Source organism: Canis lupus, chromosome 13 (assembly GCF_003254725.2).
Source record: "Canis lupus dingo isolate Sandy chromosome 13, ASM325472v2, whole genome shotgun sequence".
Classification (NCBI taxonomy): Eukaryota; Metazoa; Chordata; class Mammalia; order Carnivora; family Canidae; genus Canis; species Canis lupus.
The window spans coordinates 48841841-48863735 of record NC_064255.1 but is presented as its reverse complement, the minus strand read 5'-3'; the positions used below and the strand labels follow the sequence as shown (position 1 = coordinate 48863735).

The 21895-nt window shown below is 37.4% G+C and overlaps 1 protein-coding gene across 10 annotated transcripts in view; it reads right to left on the bottom strand.

Annotated features, from left to right (window-relative positions):
• The window catches only part of LOC112652356 (bifunctional phosphoribosylaminoimidazole carboxylase/phosphoribosylaminoimidazole succinocarboxamide synthetase), a 388335-nt gene that overhangs the window by 233006 nt on the left and 133434 nt on the right, over positions 1–21895 (bottom strand). For all 10 annotated transcript variants that reach the window (XM_035708216.2, XM_049093243.1, XM_049093242.1 and 7 more), the window contains one exon: positions 13736–13877. The gene's annotated coding sequence lies outside the window, so the exon portion shown is untranslated. The remainder of the gene's footprint in view (positions 1–13735; positions 13878–21895) is intronic.

Sequence of the window (21895 nt, the reverse complement as noted above, 5' to 3'; positions counted from 1 at the left end):
AAATCCAATCATTGTTGGTTTCCATGTAAGTCATTTGAAGGAATTTTGGGGGAAAAAAACTGAAATGGGAGTTTAAAATCAAAATATTCTTATCACTAGTAGTAAAAATAGATGTATTTTGGGGCTTATTCGATGCAATATAAGACGATAATTCTTATTTATATGGTTTTACTGAAGGATGAGGTTAAGTAAATGCTATCCCTTTCAGTATCAACATTTTCAAAAATAAAAGCATTTTAAACAGAAATTTCTCTATGGTAAATTATACATGAACAGAACGTAAACTGTTTTTGGGGTCTCAGTGCCACTACTATAAGGCTCAGATGCAATAAAATGGTGTCTTAAGGGAAGTACTCAAGATGGTCTGTTCTTATCAGTGCCCTTCTGCCTTAAAACATTTTTGGCCCTATTTTAAAATAAGTATTCTGCTCCTATTATGTGTTTCATTGTTACTTCTTACTAGGTTGGTGAGTCTGATTCTCATAATTCCCTCTCCTTTGAAATGTATGCTTTTTGTGCCTGTGAAATAGGAGATTAAATAATCAAGCCGGATAGAATTATATGTGTCAAGAGAATCATTAGGTGTCAATCAAAAGCCTAAGAAGCTCCCCTAGGAGTTTAGAGGATGAATGGGATCTGTTTGAGCTGCCTTTGCTTTGCTGTGTCCCAGACAGTTGAGGTTATTGTACAAGTAATTTATGGTTAAATCCAAGTAATTTTGTACACTAAAAGCAACAAGGAAAAGATGGCTTTTGTCTCTTTAATTTGCCACTCAGAGTAACCACTCTGTACCATACCTGAAACAACAGCACCCAGAGCCTCATTAGGGACATTCTGTGTAAGTTTAATTTCCTCCATGGCCATGATTTTGTTAAATGTTACTGTAATAAAAAGTATAGCATGCAATCTGTGAGCACAAAGCTTATGAAATTGTAAAAAAAAAAAAAAAAAGTGCCCCACACTTGTATTATCAATTCTGCTCTGTGTCTTCCACTTCAGTGAAAGAAAACACATTACCTTCATCATACTGATGCATATAATTTGTAATAAAATGACATAGATGGAGGAAACAAACTGATACCTGTAATAAAACACTGAAATTATTATTGCATTTCACAGTCTATAAAAATTCACAGAATTACAGTCTCCATCAAACTTCTGACCCCTGTCAAGAGCGAGAAATTTACTGCACTCCTCATACCTGAAAAGGAAAGGTAGGATTAGTTCATGGATGTTTTCCCTTTCAGTGTTAATGGAGTCAGTGTTTACACTACATGAAATTACATAATTCCCAAACTATAAAGAAGAAAACACTATCTTGCCAAATTTACAACCCTCTCACATCTTAATCTCTTCTGCTTCAAAATGCCCTCTAATATCCAAAAATTTGTATTCTGTTATTATAGTCTAATTTCTTGTAATGTTTTTAAGCTAGGAGAATAATAGGTTTATAAAATGTAACAATAATCATGGTGATGTTTTCTTTTGTTCCCACATTATTTTCCAAGTAGCTCAACATATTTTGTAAATATTCACTCACAGAGGTTGTTCATTAGGAAAAAAATTATCCTGGACTGACAAACTAAGGCAAAAATAATTCTTGAAACATTTAAATTTATAAAAAGGTCAAGTTTTACCCTCCTGCTTTGCCAGGTATAATAAATTTCTATTTCAAATTGTATTCCTTTAGAAGAATTAAGTTCCATGTGCTTTTCTAACTATGCCCATAGGTTCTTTTGGCATCCATGTTCCTAGCTGTCTTAATAATACCTTTTATCTACCTTTCTTATATTTTTTCAAATACCAACGACATTTTAAAGTAGAAATTTCTCTGCATTTCTGTAAACTTTAAACTTATTTTTTCTTATTAATACTTTTTTAAGTACATTTCATGCCCAGCATGGAGCCCAATGTAGGGCCTGAACTCACAATTCTGACATAGACTTGAGCCAAGATCAAGAGTCAGATGCTTAACCTACCAAGCCACGTAGGCACTGCTAAACTTTTTATCTTTGTAATTTGTACAGCTTTTATCTGTTTTCTTGCAACATTTTGCCATGAAGCATTTGTGTATCTTTTTCCTACATGTTTATAGCCATGTTTTGACTATGCTCCCCTCTATGCCCTGAAAATCCTATATCCTGGCACATGGCTCTATTAAGCAAGCTATATATCCTCCCTACTTCTGCATCATCATATTTGAAACTCAAAATAATACTTTTCTTGAGTTGTTCCTTTCCTAGGTCTTATTTTTTTAAAGGAATCACATCACTCATGAAAAATCTCAAGTAGAAACATGAAACTAAATAAACTGAATACTTTTCTTATACTTTTATCAACACTACAACAAAAGTCTCTTCCTTTAAAAATTCCTAAATTTATTACTCCCACCCCTTCTTAATCTATTGAATTTATTGCTATGACAATTAACACAATCTCAATATAAATGTCATCCCTGCATTTACACTTGAACCACTGGAGGATCCAAACACTTTCAGAGAACTAGCCCTACTTCCCCTGGTTTTATTTTTCATTTTTCATCTATTTCTAAAACATAAACTATAGTATTCGTGGTTTCTTATTCAATTTAGATTCTTTTTATGTATCTCTTAGCTGCTTCCTTAGCTTAATTACTTTGTTAGTGGTAATCTTAAATCCCATTGTCACTTAAGAACTGGCTATTTTGAAGCTTCACTACTTTTTTGTTACTGCTGCTGTCATACTGCTGTAAATACCACAATATTGCTTTAGAATGCAATTTTCTTGGCCTGACTTACAAATGTCCTCTGTTGGATTAGGCTGAAATCAGTTACCTGTTTTCTTTTGTAGGATCTTCTGTTACTGTATACTGCAAAGTATTGCCTATGAATTTGTCTTTTACAATCTACCCATCTGATGGTGGAAAGTTAGCCAAGAGCTAGGAAAATGTATCAATATCATTCACTCTACATAAGAATGTGTCTCTATTTTATGCCTACCTGCACTGACTTTTACTGTGCTCATATTGGTATATTTTTCCATTTAACCCAAGTCTATCAACTATTTATTAAGTGCCAATGAAGCCTACAATATTGAACTATACAAACCGGGAACAGAAAAAGAAGCACAAATCATAATCTGTCCTAAAAAAAAAATCTATAATTTCAACAGAGGCAAGATAGAGAATGCTCCAGTACTGGAATATAAAAAAAAAAAAATACACTTTTCTTCTTGATCTTCTAAATAAAACAGTTGGCTATAAGCATTCTTTGATTTAGTAGCTTGCCAATTTGGTTATTTGCAAGGGGTTCCCTTAGATTATGGATACAATAATGGCCATACAATAAGTAACAATTTGCAATTTAATTGAAGAATGATTTTAATAATAGCAACATCTCAATCCATTTCTTTTCTATTCATAATGTACCTGATTTGGGGGGAAATTACCTGCTGTAGTAAAATGAACAATTTGGGAATGAAGAAAATCTCTAGACATGTCCTATGAAAATCATAACATATTATACTTTTTATGTCTCTTTTCTTTTTTTTTTTTGTCTCTTTTCTAATATACCCTTTCTCGTGTCAGTTTTTTTGTTTTTGTTTTGTTTTGTTTTGTTTTATTGAGATAGAGAATCTGAAGCAGGCTCCACATGGGGTTCCATCTCATGACTTGAGCCAAAATCAAGAGCCAGATGCTTAACTTACTGAGCCACCCCGGTGCCTCAGTTTTTGTTTTTTTGGCCTTTTTTTTTTTTTCAAACATAATTTCCTCCAAATGAAAAAAAAAAAAAAAAACAACCCATAATTTCCTCCATATGAATACTGCTGTGATACGCAAGTAGGAACTATCTCTGTGATCATTCTACTTGGTGCCTGACAAACATTACAGGATTCTGCCAAAGTACATGCTAGGGCTAGGCCTCAAAGATTAATCAGACATTGTTCCTGCCCTGGAGGAACTCAGTCTTTGAGAGTGTTGCCTGCAGAGGGTGAAGGGAGGCTGATATGAGTCAATCCTAAAACACTTCTCCCTAATGTCTGTTATCATAATTCTATGTGGAATTTCAAAGATCTCTCATATGCCTGTATTTTGTAAGAAAAGGTTCATGTTTTTGAGATCAGAAAAAGTCTTCTCATTCTACCTATTTGAAATCAAGTATCTTCCTTAGGTTACTTATTTTCCTTTGCATAGGACAATGTTTGTTTCTTTCTTCCCAAAGTTTTTAAAACATGACACGTCAGACTTCAAGTCATTTTTCTATTCCTCAGTCATCTCTCTCTTCATCTCTCATTTCATTTCTCTACTCTTCCTCATGGTCAATCTCTCCCCATAAGTCTTCACATTATTAACCTCATATAGGTTTCATCTTTGATGTTTGCTCAAGCAGATTTGTGTGCTGGAAGGCTATGATGAGTCTGCTGTGGTTACTACACAAAGAGTTCCTAGTTTATCCATGGTTGTGGATCACAGATGTGAATTTTTTGTATCACAACTGAGAATTCATTCTCCCTTAGAAATAGTGTTGTAAATTATGGTTGTGGTATTTCACACAGATTTCCATTGAGGGATTAAAGGCTTATTCCTCTAAATGCAATAGTGCTATTATAGAATGAATGTCATGAGGTCGTAGAATGATGGCCCTCCAGAGATGGCCACTTTCTTTTATTTCTTTTAAAGACTTTATTTATTTGAGAGAGAGAGCACACTGAGTGCGCGGGGCTGGGGGGAGAGAGAGAGAGAGAGGGAGAGGCAGACTCCCCGCTGAGCAGGGCGCCCCCATGCCAAGTTACTTGGGGGACAGCCAGTGCAAGAAGGACATGCTTGACTCTTCTGTCTCCCCCCCCCGAAAGCAAAACATAAATCTCTCATGCAAAAGGTACCCTCCCTGTACCAGGAAGATGGAAGGCATCCTTACTACTCTTATTACTAGAGAGGCAAATTAGGGCCAAGAGGCTATATAAATAAACTTTGTTACTTTTTCACTAATTTAGTACCCCCAAACCCAAATCTTTTTGTTGTCAATTTATCACAAATTTATTATTTGTCTAAGAGGTACAGAAGCTTCTTGCTCAGGTTACTTCTTTGAGTCTCATATTTTTAGGGGGCTCCTATATGTATGAAATCAAATTTTTTTCCTGTTAATATCTTATGTCCATTTAGTTATTAAACCAGCCAAAGAACCTAGAAGGAAACATTTTTCCACCCCTACACTACACTGCTGGCTTTGAGGATGGGAGGAAGAAGCCACAGGCCAAGGAAGGTGGGCAGTCTCTAGAAGCTAGAAAAAGCATGGAAAGGGATTCTCCCCTTGGGCATCCAAAAGGAACACTGCCCTACTACCTCATTTTAGACCTCTGACCTCCAGAACTTTAAGATGATAAACTTGCATCATTTTTAGCCACTAACTTCAAGGTAATTTGTTTGATAACAGCAATAGGAAACTAATATATATCCTGAGAAAATTATCAAGGTTTCTGTGGTCAAATAATTTGGGGAAACGTTATTCACTGTATCTCCCTCTTGGTGTCTACAATTTGAGAAGTCCTACAATACAGAATCCTGTTTAACTTTGTTTATACTAGACTTTCCCCCAAAAATATTTAATCATAGATATCTTAAGGACTATTTAACTGGAATCTACTTTGGAAAACAATAGTTTAAGAATTTATACTATGGATGATGGCATCCCAGAAGGGATGCAGACATTCATTTATCTAGATTGAAATTCATCCCCTGATGCCACTTCAGTGGATTATTATTGAATATCCATTATAGCTTTACATTGTGACAGGTACTGGAATGAGGGAAAAAGGGATGAGATATAAAGAAAAATCAAAATATTCCTGAATCCAAGGAAATTATCATTTCATAGTGATATGACATTTACCAAAAACTATAAACTGGGTAGAAAAATGTTAGGTTCTGTGTGTGTGTGTGTGTGTGTGTGTGTGTGTGTGTGTGTGTGGCAGGTGGGGCGGCGGCAGGATGAGCTTTGTGGAAGTCTAGAAGAAAAAAATGAATCATTTTTGGGAAGTGGGGGGTATGAGAGAATGAATTATGGAAGAGCTGGGATATAAATTTGTCTTAGGGGCAGCTAGGCTGATGGGAAGAGAGAAAAGGAGGGCATTCTAAAGAGGTGGCACCTAGGTGAGCAACCTTACCAATTATAGGCATTATCTGACTCAAGAACTAAGCTGTTCCCTACTATGGAAAGTAAGACAAGCCCTGGTAAGCTATGTCCTTATATGACCTATGACCAGAATAATAAATTGGGGTTCTAGTTCCAGAAAATTCTGAAGTCCTTACAAAAACACCAAAATTTATAGCAAATAAATGAACATCAAATGACATGTTTTTTTTTTTAATTTTTTTTTTATTATTTATTTATGATAGTCACACAGAGAGAGAGAGAGAGAGAGAGAGAGAGAGAGAGGCAGAGACATAGGCAGAGGGAGAAGCAGGCTCCATGCACCGGGAGCCCGATGTGGGATTCGATCCCGGGTCTCCAGGATCGCGCCCCGGGCCAAAGGCAGGCGCCAAACCGCTGCGCCACCCAGGGATCCCGGCATGTTTTTAAAATATACAAGTATAGGGGTGCCTGGGTAGTTCTTGATCTCAGGCTTTTCATCTCAAGCTCAGGTCTTGATCTTAGGGTTATGGGTTCAGGCCCCATGTTGGGGTCCTTGTTAGGTGTGGAGCCTACTTAAAAAAATAAATAAAATACATAAGTACATGTGATCAAATACTTAATAGAATACAAAACTTTATCTTACATGCTCCCTTTGGGGTATCTTTCTGCATGGAATGGGACTTCCTGAGGCTCCTTAAAATATGTACCCAGTAAAGCTTAGACTAAAGGTGTTTTTTACTTTTCCTTGTAAGCATTCCTAGTGGTAAGGATGGCTTTCTTGTTCCTTAGACCTCTAAACTTCAGTTCAGAATTGGAGTCATATATTCCAAAAAGTTTCAATGCCAACTCTGTGTGTGAAGACTATGCTTTTTTTTTTCTAAGATTTTATTTATCTATTCATATGAGGGGGGGGGCAGGGGGGTGAGGGGGGGCAAAGACATAGGCAGAGGGAGAAGAAGGCTCTATGCAGGAAGCCCGATGTGGGACTCAACCCCAAAAGACCATGCTTTCATAAATGCTAAAGGAGGACCATTTCTGTGTTACTTTAGCTTCCTGTTTTAGTCTTCTTGTCCGTTTTAGTCTTCTTGGGAGAACTATCTCACTGTTCTCTGTAACCTGAGACTCCAGAGCAGTGGAAGCATTCCGCATATGTTTGTTGAAACAGTGAAAGGATTATCGAAGTGAACTCTTGGCTCCCCTCAAACTAATTTAGAAAAAGATTTTTAAAAAAAACATTTATTTCAACACAGAAAAGGAAGATTAGGGCAGCCCGAGTGGCTCAGTGGTTTGGCGCCGCCTTCAGCCCAGGGCCTGATCCTGGAGACCCAGGATCGAGTCCCACGTCGGGTTCCCTTCATGGAGCCTGCTTATGTCTCTGCCTCTCTCTCTCTCTCTCTCTGTGTGTCTTTCATGAATAAATAAATAAAATCTTAAAAAAAAAAAAAGAAAAGAAAAGGAAGATTAAAATACATGACAGTTTAGAGATAAGGAATTCAACAGGAATTTTGGGTGGGGGAGGGGCTTGTAGCCCTGAAAAAGAAACCGGCTTATCACTTTCTGGAAGAGATGCCTACACTGTTTGTGGGCTTGATCCAAAGATAGTGGTGAATGGTGAATCAGGTACTAATCTTCTGAAGTTTCATTAAAGAAAGAAAGGGCAGGATTTAGAGGATCACAGGCTCCTCCCAAGAAACATATTCACATAGGTGTGACCTCTGGAGATTGTGTGCCCTCCACCTTGTTTGTCTGGCAAAACACCTTCTCATCTTTCAAGACAGCTCAAATGACACCTCTGGGAGGCCCTGTGGCTCCCTTTGGCAGTTGTTTACTCTGCCTTTTGTGTTTCCCAGCACTCTGTGCAGAACTCTCTCAAATGTCACTAAGCACATTTTATATAGTTATCTGCTTACATATCTGAATTCAATTCCATAAAGTTCTGCTGGGCCATGTTAGATTCAAAAGCTCCAAGGCGAGGACTCTGGGCTTTAGAAGCTACTTCCTTCTCTGAGAGACAGACAAGTATACAACTACTTATTCTCGGCAACTGCAAGAGAACACATTTAGAGAGGAGACAATGGGAGGGATGGCGGGGTCACAGTTCATATCCTTAGCACAGTGTCTGGCATATAACAAGTTCCATATATGTTAATGGAGGGAAGGAGATAGAAAAAGATGAAAGAAGGGGGAGGAAAGGAGAGAAGGGAGGGAAATCAACAAAAGTGCCCCACCCCACCCCTCAGTTACTCTACAGGTGGTATTCTCAGATCTGGGGAAGAGATATTTTGGAGCAGACAGTCAATGTGTCAAACACACCTGGCTAATACATACATGATAATCACCATCTGAGGGCAACAAGCCATAATTTGTCCTGCATTTAACTGTCCTCCCGCTCCCAAGGCATCTACAGAAAAGACTTACAGAGGTTACATTTACTGAAAGCACTAGCTCTGTGCCAATTTAATTCTTGAGTTCTGCATCACTAGACTAGCAGGTTCTTTTGCTTCCACAAAAGGATTTAACTGGAATCCTGGTCCCCTCAGAACCTTGTTTGCCATCCAGCTCCTTTTTCTGCCGGCTTCATCTGTGCAACCGACTTGGGTTACGTCTGGCAGACAGAGAGAGGAATCTCATTTCAGGCCTCTGCTGTCTGCATCCCACAGCCCTCCCTGAGCAGCCTCTATTTCACCAGAAAGAGAAGGGAGGTGGCAGGATGATCAACCTCCTCAAAAGATGAGACTAAAGTATTTCTCAAATTTTCATCTTCCACAGCTGGTATCATTCAATTCCCTGCGGGAAAGACTCTGCTTTCTTGCTTAGCTAGCAATATAATCTCCAGCTATCCTGAAGCCAAAGTATCAATTACAGCTTCATTTGGATGATGGGATAAATTGGTGTTCGGACCACTAGACAAGGACCTAAATTGGAGGTGGGGGAAAAGGATGCCAGAAGGAATTGATCTCTTTCCTAAAGCGAAATCGAATTCTTCATATCCTTGCAGATTAGGCGACTTAATTCTAAACTGCTAGTTATCTTGTATGGAGAAACCCACCCACAGTGGAAGTGAAGCAGGTATTCCTGAAGAGGTTTTTCTCTGTGAGGGCCTAATTACAGAGATGTTAATACTTCTGCAGCACCCCAGCTCTCCCAGTGTTATGACAAGAGGAGACTGAAAAAAACAAATGATTTGCATTTGTTGCACTTAAAAAGAAGTGTTTTATCAGACACACAAAAAAAATCACATTTTATATGATTCCATTTATACTAAAAAGCTAGAATAGGTAAACCCCTAGAGACAGAAAGATGATGGATGGTTGTCAGCAGCTGAGGGGAAGGAGAAATGGGCAATAACTGCTTAATGTGTACGGGGCTTTAATTCAGGGGGTGATGGAAGTGTTCTGGGATTGTCGCACAACATTGTGAATGTACTAACTGCCACTAAATGGTTCACTTCTAAATGGCTAATTCTAGGGTGCCTGGGTGGTGCAGCTGGTCTGAGTGTCCGACTCTTAGTTTCGGTTCAAGTGGTGATCTCAGGATCGTAAGGCAGAGAGCCCCATGTCAGGCTTCGCATCCAGTGCAGAGTCTGCTTCAAATTCTCTCCCCTTCTCCCTCTGCCCCTCCCGCTCATGAGTGTGCTTTCTTCCCCCTCTCAAATAATAAATAAATTGTTACAATGGCTAATTTTATGCTATGTGAATTTCACCTGAATAAAAAAAAAATACATGTTTTATAATTGTTTTCTAATTGAAGGCCTCTGTATTTCTCACTGCTCAACAATCTACTGCTACTGGGAAATAAGGAGGATTTTATTCCCATCTCATAGTGCTTAGAGGAACTAAGCAGACCCTACGTCCTAATACTTGTCACCTTTAGGCCTTTCTTGTGAAAAGCCTAGTATTTTCACAAAATGTCTATAATAGGGAAGTAATTAAAACCAGTGACCCCTGGCTTGCTTGGCCTTTGACAATTAGCGAGCAGCAGCAGTAACAAGAGCAGCAACTGCTTATCTGCAGTTACAAAGGGCCGGCTAGATAATCAACAGTCAAAGGGGTGCACCTGTGTTTATGAACCCTGCACTCCTCCTCCACACCAGACCCAGGTGACTGCTGCATTCTGGGGAGTGGCCTTCTGTGGTGGGGACATCAAACAAAGACTATGGGTCTTTTTAATTCAGCAGAAAATATGAAGAACTTACTCTTGCCACACTCTTTCAGGATCAAAGAAAATCGATTTTAACAGAGCAGAAGCATCTTTGGAAGAGAGGCAGTTTTTCCCTTTTCTGATACTAAGAAGAATGAATGCTTCAACACACAGATCCAAAGCAGTCAGCTGTTAAGTGAAACGAGAAGTCCAAGAACTTAGGAGGAATAAAATCATACTGAAAACAGAGGTAAAAAGAAGGGGCCCTGAAAAGAAACTACAAGGGTATGTAATAAGAAATAGCTAATGACTCTATTTAAAAGCAGGTAGGGGATTGCCCAGTCCTACAGGACACCTCCTCCTTCTCACTTCACACCATGCAGTCAGGGCCATGGACAAATAAGCCTCCTAAGCCCTCACCCAACCAACTTTCTGAACCATTCAATATGTCTCACATTCTACTTCTTAACATACCTCTAATTTTTCTGATTTTGACCTTATGACCTTTTTTCCAGCCATGCTTTGTCTTACCACCTAGACTTAACACTTAGCTTTGGGATTTGTTTTTCCTTGACCAAGATCTAGACATTCCTCTGGGAATATTGCCTTTGTTGGCTTCATGCACATGTAGCCTGACCCAGGGATGTTACTAAGACTCACAGAAAAGTGTTCAGGGGATCCCTGGGTGGCGCAGCGGTTTAGCGCCTGCCTTTGGCCCAGGGCGCGATCCTGGAGACCTGGGATCAAGTCCCACATCGGGCTCCCGGTGCATGGAGCCTGCTTCTCCCTCTGCCTATGTCTCTGCCTCTCTCTCTCTCTCTCTCTGTGACTATCATAAATTAAAAAAAAAAAAAAAAAGTGTTCAGTTCTCTTTTGGTGTACCCTTCCTTTTCTCAGGTATATCCCTCAAGACTAAGACTAGAAATAAAGTTCTAATGCTGATTTCAGACTCACAAATGGCTAGACAAGCTTCATAATAAGGAAGAATTTTTAAATATAATGAGAGCAAAATCTATCAAATGCTTTCAGAATCCCCTAATTCGACTGCAATATGCCAACTGACTCAGACAGCCGTATATTTTCCTATGTTGTGTAAGAAAAACCCATGTGGTCTCGTCACAAAATGTTCTACACGTCAAAGAAATTACAGTATTATTTTTTGGGAAAAATTCCGAAAATAGGGAAACAGCATCTGTTTCCTCTGTGTGTCATGCTATGTAATGAAACACAAAATGGGGAGTTGGGTCATGGAGGGGGCATTTATTTTCCCTTTGACAGGAATGCTGAGATAGAGCATCAATTGTGAGCTATCTTGGGGTTCAGGAGTTGAATGGGGACTGCAATGTTGTGTGTGCACAATTCCTGTCCTCAGCCATAATAGTTCCCTATCACCTCCATCTCATATCCCTGCCACAGCAGTGCACTAACCTAGTGCTTCTGCTGACTCTGACTTTGGGCAAACTACTTAAGCTTTCTGAGGCTGCTTCACCCCTAATAAGATGGGAACAGTAACAACTATTGTTCATTATGGTTATGGGTAAACTATGCCCCCAAAAGGTATACTGAAATCCTACCCTATTAGTACCTCAGAATGTGACCTTATTTGGAAAGAGCATCACTGTAAGTATATTAGTTAAAGGGAGATCATGCTGCAGTAGAGTCCTGAATCTAGTATGCCTGCTATCCTAAGAAAAGGAAAGATAGCACTGTGAAGACGAAGACACACAGATAAACACACAAACACACACACACAGACGGAGAATGACATGTGAGGACAGAGACTGAAATGATGCAGCAGCAAACCTAGGAAAGACAGGATTGATGGTCACCACCAGAAGCTATGAAGGGGTAAGAAAGGATTCCCCCTTCATGTCTCAGAGGGAGCATGGCCCTCTCTTGATTTTAGATTCCTAGCCTATAGGATTGTGAGACAATACATTTCTGTGATTTCAAGCCACCTAGGTTTGTGGTTCTTTGTTAGAGTAGCCCTAAAAAACTAATACAGTGGTGGAGTTATAATTGTGTGTGTGTGTGTGTGTGTGTGTGTGTGTGTGTGTGTTTTAAATGAAGAAGAATACACATAGAATAAACCAAGTAGGCAGGAAGAAAACAGGTAACTTTTCTTATGAATTTGAACTAAGGAAATGACATTATTTTCTCCAAAGCTGACACTGCCTCTCTAAACCCACCTCCCACTATTATCCTGTTCACACTGCTCCAGTTCACTGGCCTCCTGACTATGCCTGAAATATCCCACCATGTTCACTCCTTAGGGTCTTTGCAGCGGCTACTTCCTCTGCCTGGAGCTTGCCCAGGGTGAACTCCTGATTTCCTGTCTTTCTCAGTGAAGCTGATCTTGGAAGTTTCATTTAACATTTCAATTTGTATTCCAAGTGCCACCCAGCACTCCCAATTCCCCTTAGCTCTTGTTTTTCTCTTTTCCATATTCTTATTGGTTTTCTAATAGCTTAGTAATTTATTTCTCTATTACATGCATTATTTATCCTCTGTCTCTTTCTATGCTAGAACATAAGTGCCATGAGGGCAGGGATCTTCATGTTTTGCTCACTGATATGAACAAGCACCTAAAACAGTATCTAGTTCATAATAGGTGCTTGACAAAGATTCCTTAAAATCCATTATTTATTTTTAATTAACCACTTTATAATTATAGAAGCCATACATGTGTACTGTAAAACATTAGAAAAAATTTAAAACTTCAGATTCCTACCATCCAATAATATCTTTCAAATTTTAATAAATCAGGATGGTTTTTATCTTCTTCTAAGTGACTCCCTAAGGGATTCTGTCTCTTAAGGAAAAATGTCATGGTATGGATAACATCCACCTTACAAGATTTGGTAGCAGATTTAATGAAATAATGTATCCAAACACTTAATATAAATGCTTGCCATAACAACTTATATAGGTAGTTATTTTCTTTCCTTTGATCTTGACTTTAACTTTCATCCCTTGCTACCTTCTAAAAAGTAGCATATACCTGTACACAAGAGAATGGTATAATGTATTCTTACAGGGGAGGCAGGTGGGGAAGGTCTCCCACAACTGGCACTCAAGATGAAGCCCCCAAATTCACAGTACAAAGCTCCAAGGTCCAAAAGCACCATGAGATACAAGACCACTAATTATTTCATAGAATTTTATAGTAGTTACAAAACAACAGTGATAATTACATTTTAATATTACATCCTCCCATTTGCAAAAGCTTTTTATATTAATTTTTTCTTATAGATGAAAGACAAGGGGATCAGAGAATTTAAGTGACATGTCCAAGTTTATACAGCTGCTAAAAGAAGAGCTAAGAATTAAATCTAGAATTAGGTCATCAGTAACAAGGATCTTTTAACTTCACAGTGAAATGCATACTATCCATTTCTAGAGTCCCACTCACAATATATAAAAATGTTATTTAGTACTTACCCAATAAGCTACTTTCCTCCTCATCCTCTAAACAAACGACTTACCTAACTTAATAGCCACACGTCCTTTCCTTGCTGGGTAACTCTCCACCAAAATTTTCTTCTTATAAAAAGGAGATCAGTGGGTAAGCGTGCCAGGAAATGGGGTACATTGTTGAGAAAACCTGGGCATCACTGCTCTTGCGAACTGTTGAGAAAAAAACAAAACATCAAGAGCTTTATAACTTCAGTCCTCTTGGGAAGCCTTCAGAATCAATCTCTTTTCCATTCTGGCAGAAGTACAACAGGAGTTGTTGGTTTTGTTTTTTTTTTGTTTTTTTTTGTGGGTTTTTGCTGAGATTTTAAATTAGGTTTAATAATATTAAGCTTGCATTCCTTAGCCTAAATTTATTCTATGGCCTTAAAAGCATTTCTTATAAATTGTTTCTACTTTTGAAGGGACTGGAAGAATCATATCCATGAATACTGAGACTTCCAATCCTTCTTATATACAGAATTTTCAGATTTATTTTTCATGGTAGTTTAGCTAAAATTCAAGGAGCTAGAAGACAAATTCAACCTAGCAGAGAATTGAAGGCAGTAATCATTAGAATGTTTCCTCCCCCAGAGGTAGCAAAGGAACCTTTTTATTCAAATACCAATCACAGAGTTAATTAGGTTAATGGGCTCCCTGTGGGTTGGGCACGCTGGATCTCTTACAAACATGCCAGAGTGAAAACCATCACACAGCGACTGCAGATTTTAAATAGAATGGATGTGTAAATGTCCAGGAGACAGCCCCAGATTCAAATATGCCTTTTGCATAGCTCAAGAAGACAATGTTCTGGGGCAATGATACAGAAAGAAATCTTTTCAAATCTCAGGGTGACAATGGGTATCTGGCCCTGACAAGGAGTTGACTGTATGGGCTTAGAGAAGGATTCCCAGCTCTGGCTACAAGGGGCTGGTTTGTACCAGACCAACTTTCCACTGAACTAGGAAAGCTGGGTATTTAAAAACCTGTCTGAAGGCACTGGAGTACTACCAAGGTAACCAGGACATGAGAGGCCAATATCTTGAGGAAAAGAGAAACAAAACTGAGGCAAATCACTATGCTGCTTTTCCTTTCAAGACATCTACTGATCTTGGGGCACCTGAGTGTTTCAGTCGGTTGGTTGGTCATTCAACTCTTGATTTTGGCTCAGGTCATGGTCTCAGAGTTGTGAGATCAGCTCCGTGTTGGGCTCCATGCTGGGGGGTGGAGCCTGCTTAAGATTCTCTTTCTCCCTTGGCCCCTCCCCTCCTCTTCCTCTCTCTCTTTAAAAAAAGAAAAAAAAAAATGAAGAAGAAAAAAGACATCTACTTATCTGTAAGAGACACAGGGCAAAACTGCTGAGAAGTCAAGCAGAAAGCAGCTGCTTAGAGGCACATAAAGTGAGCAAACCAAAAAAGTGCCAGAGCTGAGTATCAAATCTGTTCGGTCCTCCATTGGATGAAGGACGTTTGCCCTGCTCTAACTGCCTAACAGAAGCAAAAGTAAACCCCACAGAGAAAGATACCACCATCTACAGTATCTGATTCTTATACAAAATGTCCCACATTCAATCAACAATAACCAGGCACACCAGGGCATAGGTTCAAGAAAGAAATGGACAATGAAACAGGACCCAGAGGTGAGGAGTCATAGGATATGGTCTTTAAAATAACTGCGATGTGTGTGTTTGAAATTATAAAGACTATAAAATATTTTAACATATAGTTCTCAGTAAGTCACAGAAGAGAAAAAAAAAAAAAAAGACAAAGAACAAGAAGACAAAAGATTTGAGTAACACAATTAAACTCAGCCTTCATAACCTATGTAGAAGACTGCACCTAACAACTGTGACTACATATTCTTTTAAGGTACACATGAAACATTTATAGAAATTAATCAAAAGTGGGTCATAAAGTAAGTTTCAAGAAATTTCAACAAATAGAAACCATAGAGTACTTTTTTGAACTTACTATTCTGACATAATATAGATTCAAAGGAAATCGCAAAAATAATAACTTTTTTAAAGTAAAATGCTCCTATAGAGCCGTACTATCACTCCAGGAAGTTCCTTCATGCCCCTTTTTGTCAGTTGCCACAACCCCAAGACACTGTTCTCATTTCTTTACCATAGATTAGTTCTAAACTTCATACAAATGGACTCATACAAAATGTACTCTTTTATACGAAAATACTACAACTTATAATATATTCCCCTATGAGTGGCCCTTTGGTAGTTTCCATTTTAGGGTCATTATAAATAACACTGCTATAAATATTCTTGTACAAACCTTTTTATAAACATGTATTTCCATTTTTCTTGGATAAACACCTAGGAGTGGAACTGCTAGGTTACAGAATTGACGAATGTTTAACTTTATAAGAAAATAGTAAATATTTTTCCAAAATGGCCGTATCATTTTATACTCCTATCAGTAATACATAGGAGTTCCAGTTTACACAGCCTCATCAACCTTCGATGTTGGCAGACTTTCAATTTGAGCCATTCTAGTGTGAAGTTTTGATTTGTAACTCCCTGGTGACTAATAATGGTAGCTTTTTAAATATCTTCTTTTATGCAACATCTGTTCTAAGTATTTTGTCCATTTCTTAAATTGTAGTTGTTTTTTTTTTAAGATTTTATTTATTTATTAATGAGAGACACAGAGAGAAAGGTAGAGACACAGGCAGAGGGAGAAGCAGGTTCCCCACAGGGAACCTGACATAGGACTTGATCCTGGTCTCCAGGATCACGCCCCAGGCTGAAGGTGGCACTAAACCGCTGAGCCACCCGGGCTGCCCAAATTATAGTTTTTTAATTACTGATGTACAGCAGCTCTTTTTATATTCTGATACCAGTTCTTTGTCAGATATACGTATTACATATATTTTCTCCCTTCTGTGGTTTTCCTTTACAATTTGTCTTTTTGATAATCCGAATAGTTTAATGTTGATGAATTCTGATTTCTCACTTTTTCTTTACCCTTAGTGCTTTCAGTGTCCTTTAACAATCTTTGCTTAAAGTCTACTTAAAAGCCTAAAAAATATTCTTCAGAAGTTTTGTAGTTTTAGCTTTATGATCTCAGATTAACTTTTGTTTGTGGTGTAATCCAAAGGCAAGAAGGTTAACTTTTCTCCCACTCATTCCAGTAACATTTGTTGAGAAGACTATCACCCCCAACTGAATTGTCATAGCACTCTCACCAATTAACTGACAGCACGGTATGTCTTCAATTAAGCTACAAATCAACATATAAGTGATAACCAGAGTCCTTAAGTATTTGACAATTAAGCAGTACACATCTAAATAACCATTGGATCAAAGAAGAAATCACAATGGTAATTAGAAAAAATTTTTGACTTAACGTAATAGAGAAATGATAAAAAACGGTGAAATGCATCTAAAGTTATATTTTAAAAGTTTAGAAAGCAATCATTTATGTGTCTATCTCAAGGAATTAGAGAAAGAACAGATAAATCCAAAGAATGAGGAAGTAAATAAAAAATAAGAGCAGAAATCAACAAACTTTAAAGTAAAAAGTCATCAAATGCAAAAAGTTGATTCTTTGAAAAAGACAAGTAATACTAATAAATCCTTCAGTAGGCTCAACAGCCAAAGCTGGTCATTCTCAACTCTATTACCTAAGAGTCTTCTTCCCACAATGTTGATTTCAGACAGATTAATATGTCTCCTTAATTACTCTATTGTTGTTCCGAAAGACAAGCACAGGTCTATTTTGTTCATGAGAGTTTTGCTTTTATTTTTTTACAGAGACAACTCAGAGTAACAGAAATAAAGAGGGGGACATTGCAAAGTTCCAGGAATCTCAAACATGAGCTCTTTATCAGCACCATTATGAGGTCAAAACAATGTTGACCTAAAGATCTGACAAGACATCATCAGTCCCAAGATGTGAATCAAAAGAAATGATTTCTAAAATACTGATTTACATCCACTATTATTAGCAGTGAACTATATTCTTAGTGCATACTCTGCCTTAAAAGGTCAATTAACAACATGATAAGCCAGTGTGATTAGAAAGACATCTTAAAATGAAGTCTCCAGCCCTATGACCCAGCTTTTGCACTACTAGGTATTTACCCAAAGGATACAAAAATACTGATTTGAAGGGGCACGTGTATCCCAATGTTTATAGCAGCATTACCAACAACAGCTAAATTAAGGGAAAAACCCCAAATGTCCCATTTACTGATGAATGCATGAGGTGGTGTGTATGTGTGCACACACACGTGCGTGCGCACACACATACACACACATAAATATAAATGACTCAGCCATCAAAAAGAATGAAATCTTGCCATTTGCAACAACATGGATGGCGTTAGAAATATTAAGCTAAGTGAAATAAGTCAAAGAGAAAGACAAATACCATATGATTTCACTCATGTGGAATTTAAGAAACAAAACAGATGAACATAGGGGAAGGGGGAAAAAGAGAGGGAAGCAAACCATAAGACTCTTAACTATCGAGAACAAAATGAGGGTTGCTAGAGGGAGGTGGGCAGGCGATGGGCTAAATGGGTGATGGAGATTAAAGGGCGCACTTGTGATGAGCCCTGGGTGTTATAGGTAAGTGATGAATCACTAAATTCTACACCTGAAACTAATATTACTCTATATGCTAACCAACTACAATTTAAATAAAAACTTGAAATAAAAAAATAATAAAATTACATTAAGTCTCCAGAATGTAAACATAAATAAATATTTTTCACTGATGTTGTCACTGGGATACTCAATACAATACATAGTATTAAGTATTTTCATACAAAAGATAAAAAGCCACACATCATCTGTGAAATATCTGTTCTGCCACTGTAAAAACTGATTTAAATAATACAGCAAAATCAATCACTTGCATTAGTAATTTATTGATAATTAAGTAGTGCACAGATAAAATGTGGCAAACAAATACATTCCTTAGTCAACAGGTGAAGAAAATGTTGGTGGATATTTGAGGAAGTAAATATTCAAAAATTATTCAACATGCAAAATTTACCATACTATTCAATGAAAGTACAGAGGTTTCTGTCTCAGTAATGAAATACATAAAGAACTATTTTTTTTTAGTGAACCACTAAAGGAGTACTGTGGAAGAAATACATGTTCTAATAAATGACTTCTTTAATAAAAACTGTTTTATAGAGCACATATGCACTGATTGAGTGAAGAAAGGAGTCCTGGAAAAGTTAATACCACACATGAAAGAAATGCACTCATTGCCTCACTCATAGGCAAATCATTACTGCAAAGAAGTTAAATCTAAAAGAGCACCAAGAATGTCAGTGGCATAGTTAATTTAGTAGAATCATTATAAAAATGCTATAATAACATGGGGAACGATGAAGAAAACTTTTTATACCAGAGGCACAGTGGTTATTTGCTTACCACTGCACCAAATTTTAAGTTGCCTGACATTTTTTTCTTTTAAAATAGACAAGTGTTCTAAAATATCATGACTGCTTCAGTGATGCCAGCTATCAGCTGTCCACTTCAGAAGAGATATTTTTGATGTTAAAAAAAACCAGGTTTAATATTTTTTCAAAAATAATTCCTAAATAGCAATTCTGCCCATAACCAGTTGTTATTTATTTTTCTGATAAAGTTGATGCTTTAACAATAAGTGATAATTACTTTTCAAGGAAATTATTCTATAGAAATAATATTTTGAAAATGGGTATTTGGAGAGGTTTTTATGAGGTGATTTTGTTGTTGTTGAATATGATGAAAGCATCACCTAGAGAAGTCATCCCTGAATTCTCTTTCTCACACTTCCCACAATTAATGTCAGCAAATTTTTTTTTTTAATTTTGTTTGATCTACCTTCCAAATACCTCAAGAATACAATCACTTCGTACTGTCTATACTACCATGTTAGTCTCAACCAAAATCTTCTCAACCCAAATCAGGGCTACAGCTTCCCAGATGACCTCCCTTGCCCAACTCCAGTACTACGCCCCCAGCAGCCAATCACCTTATTAACACCAAAGTCAAATCATACCTCTCATTCACCCAAAGTCATGTAATGATTTCCTGTATGTCTCAGCATAAAAGCCAAATTCCCTACAATGCCTACAAGTCATTACATGATTTTTATCATTACCTACCGACATCATTTCCTACTGCTCTTGTGTTTACTTACTCTATCTACTCAAGACCCTATGATGCTGTGCCTCAGAGGTCAGGGACACTTCGTCTCAGGGCTTTCCACTGGCTATTCCCTTTGCCTGGAGTATGTCCCCAGATACCTTCCCTTGCTTCCTTCAAGTTTTTACTTAACCATCACTTTTCCACAAGGCTTTCTCTGCCCTCCCTATCTAAAATAGCAACTATTCCCAGCACTCCCCCATTATTCCCCTTCCTTCCTTTATTTTTTCTCTTTAATGCTTCTCACCATCTAACATTTTAACTACTTGTTTATCAATTTATTGCTGATCTCCTTTTTCCACTGAATGAAGGCAGGAATTTTTTGTCTGTTGTGTACTTATTGTTCTAGTCTCGAACAATGATTACTAGCACTAGTATTTGAATATGTGAATGCTGAAAGAACAAGTAGTCAGTAAGAACCTTCCTAACTGCATAGTTTAAAAGCTTGAAAACAGATTTTTTCTAAATCTTCCAAATGAATTTTAATGAGTCTTAAACTCTTTGCTAGAAATATAAAAACGTAATACCTTAATAATAATTAACAAAAATAACTGAATAACATTGGGAAATAAAACATTAGCCGAATTAAAACAAAAATTTTGGCACAGCTGGTGGATATAATTGAAAAACATATATTATGATTTACCAAGTGGAACTAACAATGTCATTCTTCTATTTGGAGAAACATCTCTTTATGGATTATCTTTTTTAACTACTTACATTATGAAAATAAATGAACTTATAACCATACCATCAAATGTCTATATCACAGTGTTAAATCAAGACAAAACAAGGCAAAAAGTAATGACATATATTCAATGAATGCACTCTCATTGAGCAAAAGGAATTTTTGTACTATTAATAAAATAAAAATTTTAATATTTTATCTTTGTCTCATCCTTTAAAAATGTCACTTTTCTATATGTTTTATGGTATTCAAAATACTCATATATTCAACATTTATAAATAAGCAAACAACCATTGGGGAAAAAAATCTTCATTTACAGCTTGTAAATCACGGTGTTAAAGACTTGGGAAGGAAAGAAAAGGCACATCTTGCCCCAGTTGATAGAAATATAAAAAACCACCAAATAATTACCACAGTGTGGTTAAGTATTACCATGAAAGGTCCTTTATAACTTGGTCTCTGCCCTCCTCTGCAGCTTTGTCCCTCATGACTCCCTAAATGACTCAAATTTTACAAAGTTCGTGCTCCAGCCGAGAGCTAACTTTTAGTAATTTCTCATGCACAATTCTTGATTCTGGACCTATTTACTTCAATTTAGGGTGGCCAGGTAAAATACAGAATGCCATTTTCTGGGTGGCTAGAAACAAAAATAATTATCAACATGGATTTCCCTAAGAAAACAGTAAAGGCAGAAAGTAGCAAAAGAGCAAGAAAGGGAAAAAAAGACACTCCTTAAGAAATGTTTCTTTCTCTCAACTCTTACCTCCTTTAGGTGGCAAGTGAGAACTACACTGAAATGAAATCATTGAAGAAAACTTTCTAAAGGGCCTCTCACAACTGACCAAATGCTGAAATGAGCTCATCCTTTCTCTTAAAGAAGACACCTTCTATCACAGGGCTCCAGGACCTGGGCAGCAACCAGTGATGCCAGTACCTGTGCTGCGTAGGCCTTGGGAGCTCAGCTCAAATCTCATGATGCTATAATTCTCTTTAGTCAATTGGAATGTCATTTGATATTCACCATTAACCCAACATTATTAGCGAAATATATGTTACTCTAAAGGAAGCACTCCCTTTGTGTACAGTCAATTCTCGTTATTTATGTAGGTATGCTCTACTAAGTTGCCGTGGATACTGAATTAGCAACCATGGAACCACTGCTCCTAGGAGAAATACAGGGTTAGGTTCCTGAGAGCCTCTGGTCACATTGTGATCAAGCAATCAATATATGCACATAATCTTATTTCATGTGAGCTTCTACTTAAAGACATCTTATTTAATATATATATTATAGATCTGTTAAGATTGAACTCATGGTCAGGATCCCTGGATGGGCAG